At 41.9% G+C, this 11125-nt stretch overlaps 1 long non-coding RNA gene across 1 annotated transcript; it reads right to left on the bottom strand.

The window, feature by feature from the left end:
* Positions 1-1570: 1570 nt before the first annotated feature.
* On the bottom strand, positions 1571-3474 carry LOC122990693. Its single transcript, XR_006405441.1, has 2 exons — positions 2788-3474; positions 1571-2698 (listed from the first exon to the last, which is right to left on the bottom strand). It is a non-coding gene; the product is annotated as an uncharacterized LOC122990693 (long non-coding RNA).
* Between the last annotated feature and the right edge of the window lie 7651 nt (positions 3475-11125).

Raw genomic sequence — 11125 nt, 5'->3', positions numbered from 1 at the left:
CAAACATGATTTTAGATATCAGTATTTCCCCTATAATGGTACCAAAAAAAAAGTTTTTAATGCCAAAAATAACACCAAATATCCATTAATTTGGAAATCAATAGCGTTTGATCCTCAATGTGATGCTATTTATGGACTTTAGCTCCGTATTTAACACTGTAATCCCACAAACTGGTCAGCAAACTGTACAACCTAAGCCTTGGTTCATCACTGTGCTCATGGGTCATGAACTTCCTCACAGACTGACCACAACAAGTCAGGGTTGGTACCCTCACCTCTTCCTCCACCTTCATCCTAAACACAACAAGCCCACAAGGTTGTGTGCTGAGCCTTGTGCTCTTCACACTCTTCCCCCCACGACTGCACCCCCCATCCACACCTCCAACTCCATAATTAAATTTGCAGACGACACCACAATAGTTGGGCTAATTTCAGGCTTGTACAGGCTGGAGGTGGAACATCTGGCTTAGTGGTGTAAGGACAACAACCTGGTACTTGACACAAAGACAAAGGAGATGATTACTGACTTCAGGAGAACAAAGCAAAGAGTCCACCTCCTCCTCCACATGGAGAGGGGGTGGAAAGCGTGGAAAACCTAAAAGTTCCTTGTGTGTCAAAACAGCTGACATGGACCTCCAACACCTCACACCTGTTTAAAAAGGCCCAACAGAGACTCTTCTTCCTCAGGAAGCTGAAACAAGCCCAGCTTCCACAGAGCAGGAGCACCATCGAGAGCCCCTTCCACTTACCTTCAAACTGAGTCCAGTTCCTGCAGCCAAATATGGAACCTTCTGCTCCAACCGGTGAGATGCGAACACCGGTCACTTCATAAGTTAGCCCTGCCAGATGTTAGTGAGGGCGGTGCTCGTGTCCCATAAAGATGCAAAATATCAGCTGCACAAAAGCTACGTGCTGTATGAAGCAGAGCAGTTCCTCCACGACTGTCAGGCCGCAGTGTCGCCGTATTTCCGATCTATGTTTTCCGCCGCCTTGAGCGCCTCATACTCGTGTTACCTTCAGTAACAGTTCCACCTCGTTGTCAGTCCAGTCCTAAGATCCCAAACCAACAGACTGAGGACCAGCTTCTTTCCCAGAGCTGTGGCCTCCATCACACCCCTCCCTGCCCAACCACAGATTACAGGAACTGTGAGCATACACACACACACACACACACACACACACACACACACACACACATTTAATTTAACTAGAACTTAACTTGCACAAGTATTATTATTATGCTGCTATTACTGCTGTCTTCTGGTGCTGCTTTTTATTTATTTGTTATTTATTTCTTTTATCTAAACGACAACAGAAGCAAATTGTCATTGTACCTGAGAATAATGACAATAAAGATCATTCTGATCCATCCTGATTCTGATTATAGGCATTATTCTGTCTGGACTCTGGTGGTCGACTGCAGCAGCCGTCTTCATCCTGCAGATATAAATTACATCCATTGAATTATAAAAATATCCATGTTTCTTGGCGGACAGACTTTCTCTTTTTTTTCTTTCCTCCAACACAATTAATATGACGACTTTGAAATAGTAACCAGAGTCTGACTTTCTTCCTTTTTAATTTTTTTTTTTTTTTTTTTTTTTCCGAGTCCATGTCTGATGTCACCGGTCCATTTTCTCCGTTGCTTCCGTCCGTTCGCAGTAGAGGAATCGGCTACAAGACTCTGAAATATGAGTCCTGTAATCACTGAGAGGGAGGAATGAGGCCACAGAGTTCACAGCTTCTTAATTAGTTTGCAGTATATGTGTAATTATTCCTGCATTTTTAAATTCACTTAAGGCGCCGTTCCCCTTTTTCCTCTCTCTTCATTTTTAAGGATCTGGTTCAAGGATGTCCTGCAGTTACAAATCAATCCCACATTAGGCCCAGAAAGCTCCATGTAATTACACTCTGTTTTTTTTCTTCTTCTTCTTCCACTGAGGAATGAACGGACGTATGGATTTAAAACCAGACACCATTTTTAGATTTGCAGACTTTCTTTCCTCTCATCAGTTAAGGAAAGTTGGACGAGCCGCAGAGCCGAGAATTGGTTTTCATTTGACTTTTTTTCACTTTTCGATGCACACAAATTAAATCTGACTACAACACGAGTTAAAGAGACTGTTGTCACATAATAAAAATGAACAGGAACAGGAGGAAGCGCTAAAACAGCGTCCCGTGTGTACACTGTGAAATGTCTTGTTCATTCAGGCTTTTATTCAGCTCAAAAAATGTAATTTTCCTAAAAGAAGTAAAAAAAAAAAAACTATCCAGAGGGTGTTGACATATTGTAATTCATTTTATTCTGTTGCAAGAATTTCCTAGAAAAGACAAAAATAAGAATCAACTAAATGGCACCTGATTGTGAAAATAAAATACCCCTGATTAGCTGATCAACCGGTGCGAAGCTGCAGGCCCAGACAACATACCTGGACGATCGCTCAGGACCTGTGTTACCCAGCTGGCGGACGTCTCCCTGAGCCAGGCTGCCGTCCTCCCAGTGACGAAGAAGTAGACTGTGACACATCTCAGTGACACCCGCCCTGTGGCACTGACTCCCATCATGATCAAGTGACCAGTCATGAGACGCATCAAATCCGCCCTCCTTACCTCAATGGACTGTCTCCAGTTTGCATATCTCCCCAACCGCTCCACCGACAACGTCATTTCCTACACCCTACGCTCAGCCCTGTCTCACCTGGACATTAAAGACAGTTATGTTGCTCATTGACTTCAGTTCAGCATTCAACACCGTCATCGCCTAAGAAGCTGGTGGCGAAACTTTACCTGCTGGGCCTCGACACCTTCCTCTGTAATTGGATTCTGGACTTCCCACAACTGCCAAGTCTGAATCCAATCACAACATCAAGTTTGCTGATGACACAGCAGTGGTGGATGGATGTGGAGCAACTGGTGAGCTGGCGCCATGACAACAACTGATCTCTCAATGTAGAAAAAACAAATTAAATGGTTGTTGACTTCAGGAGGACGCCAGTCGACCACTCTCTGCTGTTCATCAGTGGCTCCGTAGTGGAGAGGGTCGGGAGGACCAAGTTTCTTTGTGTGAACATCTCAGACGACCTCACTTGGTCTCTGCAGGCAAGAAGGCAGAGCAACGCCTCCACTTCCTTCTGAGACTGAGGAGAGCCGGTCTACCGCTGCCCGTCCTCACCACCCTCTACAGAGGCAGTGTGGAGGGCGTTCTGACCGGCTGCATGAACAAAATCAAAGCATCAAGACCCTGCAACACATAGTGAGGACAGCTGAGAAGATCATAGGGGTCTCTCTCCCCTCCATCCAGGACATCTGTCAGAAGTGCTGTGCACGCAGAGCCTCTTTCATCATAGAGGACCCCTCCCACTCCTCACAAAGTCTGTTTGCCCCTCTGTGGGTTGTGGATCATCTTCTTACCCCAAGCTGTCAGACATCTAAACACCCTGCTGCCACCCACCACATAAGCACCTCACCCCTACTTCACACACTGCCCCCTCCCCTCCCCTTCCCTTCCCCACATCTAATGCTGGATCCCCCCCTCTGATGCTGCTGGATCACCCCCCCTCCCCTCCTCTCCCTATACACACAGGAACATCCCCACATCCCCTTATAACAGACCTTCATCACTGCTGTTCCTCCTATTTATATTATGTATAACTACAACTGAGGTCGCTAGATAGGCATTATTTATATTATTGGTATTCTTATAGTTTTTATAATTTAGTTGAACAGCATTATTTATGTCTGTATTTATATTTTCATAATACTCACTACTTAAAATTCCCCTGCTGAGATAATCTCACTGTTTTTGTTCTACTGCACTATCTACAGTATTTATCCTGCTACACTACATTTACAACGCCAGCAGTCGCACAATAACGCAGAACGGCCTTCGTAGTTCTCATTTGTTGTTATTATACTTTTTCCTGTGTGTATGATGGTTGTATCTCTGTTGTATTTTTGTGTTAGCACCTTGGGCCGTGAAAAGATTTGAAAAGTTGCACTCCAGCCTTTCATGGCTCACCATTGAGCAAAGGTTTTCCTCAAGCATGGCCACTTTTTTTCAGCTGCACCGTTAACTCAAAGATGCCACTGCTAGTTTACTGCAATAACACACATAACCAGAACACCAGATTTGCCAGTAACAGTCATATTGTGGTACCCAGTCTAAAGATTAACTTGTTAAAAAACTTTTTATTCATTTACAGAGCCATAATAAACTGTAATAATTGAATATCCACCTAATTAAAAATAAATCATCCTTTAAAAAGAATATGCAGAGGCATCTATTGGCATGCAGATGAGACTGAACAGTAGGAGTTATTCATAGTAACTCTGTGCTAGTTTTCCATATTCATGTTCTGCTTCATATGAGTTGTATAATTCTCATTCTTTTTAAATATCATCTACATATTGATTTTAATCAGTATTCTACCTAAATCTTCACTGTAACTGGTTTTGAATTGTATATGAATGTAATTTTTCTCTTTTCATATCAATGTAGGCTTTGTATTTTTTTTTCCTATAATGTATATTGATGTAATTCAATGTTTATTAATGCAGTTTAATGTTTACAATGTCATGCATTATGTACAGTATGTCTGTTGTGGTCCTCTGGAAGATTAACTGACTGCCAAAGCATCAGCTAATCCTTTAAATAAACAAATAAACTTTTAAAAATAATCAGGAGCGGCCAAATTATAAATGATCATGTACCGCTGCTGTTACTGACATGTTGCCTGATTGATTCTTACATCTGTTTATATGTTGTCAATACAAGATGTGCTGCTGTTAGATAGGGAGGTAGGTAGGAAGATAGGTAGGTAAGTATGGTAGGTAAGTAGGTAAGGTAGGTAGGTAGGTAGGTAAGGTAGGTAGGTAAGGTAGGTAAGTAGGTAGGTAGGTAGGTAGGTAAGTAGGTAAGGTAGGTAGGTAGATAGGTAAGGTAGGTAAGTAGGTAGGTATGTAGGTAAGGTAGGTAGGTAAGTAGGTAGGTAGGTAGGTAAGTAGGTAAGGTAGGTAGGTATGTAGGTAAGGTAGGTAAGTAGGTAGGTATGTAGGTAAGGTAGGTAGGTAAGTAGGTAGGTATGTAGGTAAGGTAGGTAGGTAAGTAGGTAAGGTAGGTAGGTAGGTAAGTAGGTAGGTAGGTAGGTAGGTAGGTAAGTAGGTAGGTATGTAGGTAAGGTAGGTAAGTAGGTAGGTATGTAGGTAAGGTAGGTAGGTAAGTAGGTAGGTAAGTAGGTAAGGTAGGTAGGTAGGTAAGTAGGTAGGTAGGTAGGTAGGTAGGTAGGTAGGTAAGTAGGTAAGGTAGGTAGGTAAGTAGGTAAGGTAGGTAGGTAGGTAGGTAGGTAGGTAAGTAGGTAGGTAGGTAGGTAAGTAGGTAGGTAAGTAGGTAAGGTAGGTAGGTAGGTTAGTAGGTAGGTAAGTAGGTAGGTAGGTAGGTAGGTAGGTAAGTAGGTAAGGTAGGTAGGTAGGTTAGTAGGTAGGTAAGTAGGTAGGTAGGTAGGTAGGTAGGTAGGTAGGTAAGTAGGTAAGGTAGGTAGGTAAGTAGGTAAGGTAGGTAGGTAGGTAAGTAGGTAAGTAGGTAGGTAAGGTAGGTAGGTAAATAGGTAGGTAGGTAGGTAAGTAGGTAGGTAAGGTAGGTAGGTAGGTAGGTAGGTAGGTAAGTAGGTAGGTAGGTAGGTAGGTAAGTAGGTAGGTAGGTAGGTAGGTAGGTAGGTAGGTAGGTAGGTAGGTAGGTAGGTAGGTAGGTAGGTAGGTAGGTAGGTAGGTAGGTAGGTAGGTAGGTAGGTAGGTAGGTAGGTAGGTAGTAGGTAGGTAGGTAGGTAGGTAGTAGGTAGGTATGTAGGTAAGTAGGTAGGTAAGGTAGGTAGTAGGTAGGTTAGGTAGGTAGTAGGTAGGTAGGTAGGTAGGTAGTAGGTAGGTAGTAGGTAGGTAGTTAGGTAAGTAGGTAGGTAAGGTAGGTAGGTAAATAGGTAAGTAGGTAGGTAAGGTAGGTAAGTAGGTAGGTAAGTAGGTAAATAGGTAGGTAGGTAGGTAGGTAGGTAAGTAGGTAAGTAGGTAGGTAAGGTAGGTAAGGTAGGTAGGTAAATAGGTAGGTAGGTAAATAGGTAGGTGGGTAAGTAGTTTAGGTAGGTAGAAAGGAAGGTTGGTAGGTAAGGTAAGTATCATTATTTATTTATTTTATTAAATTTTTATTTCTTGTGTGTTTATCAGCTTGTTAGTCGTCCTCTCCCCAGTCCCCTCTTCCTTGTCATTTTCCCTTTCTTCCTCTTCCTCATCGCTTCTTCACTCCGTTTTCCTCCTCATTTTTTTTTATTCTTCCTCCTCCTCATCCTCCTCTCCTTCTTTTTCTTCAACCTCCTGATTCCACCTCTCGGTCACTGCTTCTTCATCCTTTCGCCTTCTTTTCTTCCTCCTTTCTTATCCTCTTTTCCTTCATACTCCTCCACACTTATCCTCCCCTCCTAATTTTCTTCTCTCCTTCTCCTCTTCTTCCTCCTTTTTTAACCTCCATTCATCCTCCACCTCCTGTTTCCTTCCCCTTCTTTCCTTTTTCTCCTTCATCCCCCTTCTACTACTCTCCTCTTCTTCCTCGCCCTTCTCCCCAGCCCCCTCTTCACCTTTTTCTTTCCTCTTCTCCTTCTTTCCCTCCGTCTTCTTCTCCTCTTTTTATCATCCTTCCCTTTTCTCCTCCACCCCATCATCCTCTCCTCCTCCTTTCAGTTTTCTTCCTCCTTCTCTTCCCTATCCTCCTTTTACGTACTTTCTTCCTCTTTCCTTTCCTCTCCTCCTCTTTCTTTCTTTCTTTCCTTCATCCCCTTCTCCCTCTCCTCTACCTCCTCATCCTTTTTTCATCTCCTCTCTCCCTCTCCTCCTCATTTTTCTTCCTTCTTCTCTTCCCTGTCCTCCACTTCTTTTCTTTTCCCCCCGTCCTTCTCTTTCTTTCTTCCTCATCCTCTTTCTTTTTTTTCACTACCTGTTCATCATCCTCTTCCTCCTCCCATCCACTTGTTCTCCTCCTCTTTTTTCATCCCTCCCTCTCCTCCTCCACCTTCTCATCACCCTCTGATCCTCCATTTCTACATTCCCTGCTCCTTCTTCTTCCCTCATCCTTCTCTTTTCACCTTCTCTTCCCCATCCTCTACTTCTGTTTTTCCTTCTTTTCATCACCCTTTCCCCCTCTTCTGCTCCTCATCCTCCTCTTCCTCCCTCTTATCCTCCCCTCCTCCTTTTCTTCCCTCCCTCTTTCACAATCCTCTTCTACTTCTTTCTTAATCTCAATTCCTCCTCTACTTTTGCTCTTCTTTTTCTCTACCTCCTCCTCCTTTTACTTTCTTGCACTTCCTTCTCCTCCTCTCTCTTTCTAATCCACCTTCATCCACTCATCCTCCTCCTCATTTTTCACTACTAATCCTCCTCTTATCATCATCATCCTCTTACTTCTCCATTGCTCTTTTTCTTCATCCCTCCCTTTCCTCCTCCACCTCCTTGTAGTCCTCTGATCTTCCATTTCTTCTTTTCCTTTCTCCTCCTTTCTTTCTCTTTTCTTCTACTCATATTTCTCTCTCCTTCCTCTGATTCCCCATCCTCCACTTCTTCTCCTTCTCCTCCTCTTTCTTCCTCCCCTCTGCTCTTCAATGATTTTCTGGTCCTCAACGTTCATTAATAATCTGCTCAGAGGAGCCGGAGGCTGTTTGGACCCTGAAGCTTCAACACAACAACAAAAAAACACAATCAGCTCTTATTATCATGTCACACGAAGCTCTGTGTGTGTGTGTGTGTGTGTGTGTTAACACAGCAGGGTGGAATTATGGTTCTTTCAATCAATAAAAAGCCAGAAATGCTTGAAAATTGTCCGTCTTTTATTTTCAGATCCCAAAGTGAAAGTAAACAGATGTTTCAGTCGCACCAACAGTCAGAAAAACACAAAGAAATTCAGTTTACAATGAGGTGAAACAGCTGGAAGCAGCTGTTTCTGTTTGTTTCATTTGTTAATTTGAGGAACTTTACAGTCTCCTCATCACTCCACACGGATCTGATGTTTTTGTCTCTTCAGTGATGTTTCAGTACGTCATTTATTCACTAAGTCTATGTATGTTTGGTTTTTATCCACATAACTACTTTTACACCTCAGACAAGCGTAAAATGTTTTTTTTGCAAAGTTTTTTTTATGTCCAAAATGAAAATGCAGGTGGATGGAAATGCACCTAATGACAGAAATCATGGAGACGGATGAAACCAGACACTAGCGAGTAATTCCTGCTGGGTTCAGCCGCCGTCTGTCTATAACCTGATTCCAGACTTCTAAATCGCTGCTCATATCTGCTGATTTGAGTCGTCATGTTGAAATAATAAAAGCTCGTCCCTAAACTGTTGTCACCGTTGACTTAAATTGGAAGCACACAGGTGTCTCAAACTCAAATTACCTTTAAATTTGTGGAAATGGCACTTATATTGTCTATTTCTGGATCATGTGGCGGCACTACAGAGGTGCCGTTGATCGAGTAGTGTTTCTTATAAGAGGTGACTGCAGTACATCTGTAATGTAACCATGCAGAAGTCGAGAAGTTATCACAAGGAAAAGGTTAAACTCAGACTAAACAGATGATTAATATATAATGTTTCCATCTATCATCATAAACCTGACTACAGCCGGCTCTATCTGCCGCTGACACTCTTCAGTTTGTGTTTCTAAAGTTTCAAATTTTCAACCAGAGATGTGAAAGTGAGAGAACGAACACTTTGTTCAAGGTCTTCTTCCTCAGCGTCTGAAAAACACCTGAACCTTCAACGTCTTTGTTTCCTCTGATCTTGACGCACAATGTCGGTAATGACGCTGCCATTCATGTTTCATTTCATAAGTGGAAAAAACATCAACAGACACAAAGAAGGAGAGAGAAAGGGAGGGGGCTGTGTTTGTGCTGAGTTCACAGAAATCTCTATTTCTTTATCTTCTTATCTTCTTTTTTAGTTTTGAGGGAAAAACTGAAGACTCTTCTGTTCACATTGAAATTGAAACATGTTCCTGTGTCTTTTTTTGAACATCTCACACAAATTGATATATTTTCCACTTCTGTGTTTAGTATTTTTTTTTCCTTTTAAAAGTCAAACTGTCACTGACACACAAGATGACAGACTGTCACATTCCTCATGTTCTTTTTTAAACACATTAAAACAAAAGATTCCTGCGGCTTCAGTAAGACTGCAAGGTCATCACAACAGTGTTTTTGCACATCGTAACTCTTTACATCCAGAGCCGGAAGGATTTACCTAAACAGAATAAACAAAAAGTCTTCATTTTTCTGCTCCATCTACGTCTTCACTATCTACTTCTTACAAAGAACTACTCTCCAGAGACTGAAAACTTGACGCTGTTATTAGTCTTTGGAGTCGTTTCCAAACAAATTAACGGGACCAAACTCTTTATAATAAAAGGAACATGTCACCCAGTGCAGCAGTGTGACTCATTGATGGATTTTTTAATAGTTTTTGAACAATAACGAAGGTCTACGGCACACAGGAATAAGATATATCAGGCTTTAGATACACACACAATACTTGTTAGTAGATCAGTTCATTGTTGGTTTGGCTCCAAACATGAGATTTGTTGACAATACATCATCTAAAGTAGGCTCTCATTACCACACCCTTCTTTCATCCAAACTTCTACTTTAAACATCTGATTTAAATTAATAACGTTATGCGGAAGAATTGCTGTGCAGTCGGTTGCCTAAAAAAGATCCTGATAGATTTATGGCTCCAAGCTATACGAAGGGAAGTTTAATGAAATCAGAAAGAGAAAGCGGGCGTTGATGTAAATAAAAGGGACGTTCTAATGACTTTGGACACAGTTGGGATGGAGTTATTGACAAGAAGGCAGAGAAACATGCACTAACAAGAGGCCCTCTGGCCACCAAGGGGGGACATGTGATCCTGTTCTATTTGCTCGTACGTTGGCCGCTGCGCTGCTCATTTGCCAGTGTGTGAAGAGACTCACCTGTCTTATTTGACCCTGTAAGCTTAGCTTAGCTGATCTTAGACAAACATCCATGAATTTAATATTAACAGCTGTAGCTTAATGTTAGCACCACAGCACACAGTGCACTACTCCGCTTTGCAGAATCAAGGTAGCTAATAATTGTATAAAATTCATAGCCTCCTGTAACCTACATTATATAAAGAATAGGTTGTAGTGGAGCCTGGGTTCATTGTAGGCTTCTAACAGTTACAGGTTGTGGCTGTGACACATAGGCTATAATGTAGCTAGGTCAGTTGTCAGAGCACAGTGGTATCGCTAGCTAGCATACTATTTGTAGAGCAGGACTGAAGAGTAAAATATTTCACTGGTAATTTTCTTACTTGGTGACTCAATAAGGTAAAACTAGATGTCCAGGTCAACACCTCTGACCATTGAATGGGCTTGTTGCACCAGCTTGATACTGGGAACTATGCGTTCTATGGCAGGCAGAGTGGACATATATTTACTTGACATCGTTTCTTTGGGTCATCATAAACTAATTTAATCTTGGTGGTTTTTCTATTGGTTTTGTTTTGTACTGCTATTTTACATTAAAGTCTATGGATGGTGTCGTTTGTTTTTCCCCAAAAAGGAGCGGGGACATATTGCCAAAGTAAAAGTAAAGCCAAAGTTCCTGGATGTGCCCGTCTGATATATAAGAAAAATATAGAAAATCACCATAATTATCCTTTAAGATGAGATTTAAAGGCAGTAACAGTGTCAGCTGACCTGGTGCTCGGTGGAAAACCAGGTTTAAACTGTAAAAAGTAAGAGAGGCAGAGAAAGAAAAACAGAAAGTGTAGCAGGATAAGGAGACAAAGGGAAACAGGACAGAAAGTTTATTTGTACAACACCCAATCTAGTCTAGTCTATTTTAAACATATCTCTGACATTTTATTCACCAGAAGTTGTTTAGATTTCTCTAAATCCATCTCTCTTTACAGCCCAGATTCCCCTCTGTCCTCCAGCAGGCTGTTTCTGAAGCTATTTACATAAAATCTGCATTATTAATGACCCTCTACTTCGATTGGCTGGAGGTGTGGCCCCAACCTTCACCCCTAACCAATCAGAATACAACCAAAAGAATGCAGTAACATGTTTACCTGCAGT

Source organism: Thunnus albacares, chromosome 10, assembly GCF_914725855.1.
Source record: "Thunnus albacares chromosome 10, fThuAlb1.1, whole genome shotgun sequence".
In the NCBI taxonomy this organism is placed as follows: Eukaryota; Metazoa; Chordata; class Actinopteri; order Scombriformes; family Scombridae; genus Thunnus; species Thunnus albacares.
The sequence above is the reverse complement of the archived record's forward strand: the minus strand, read 5'-3'. Positions and strand labels throughout refer to the sequence as shown.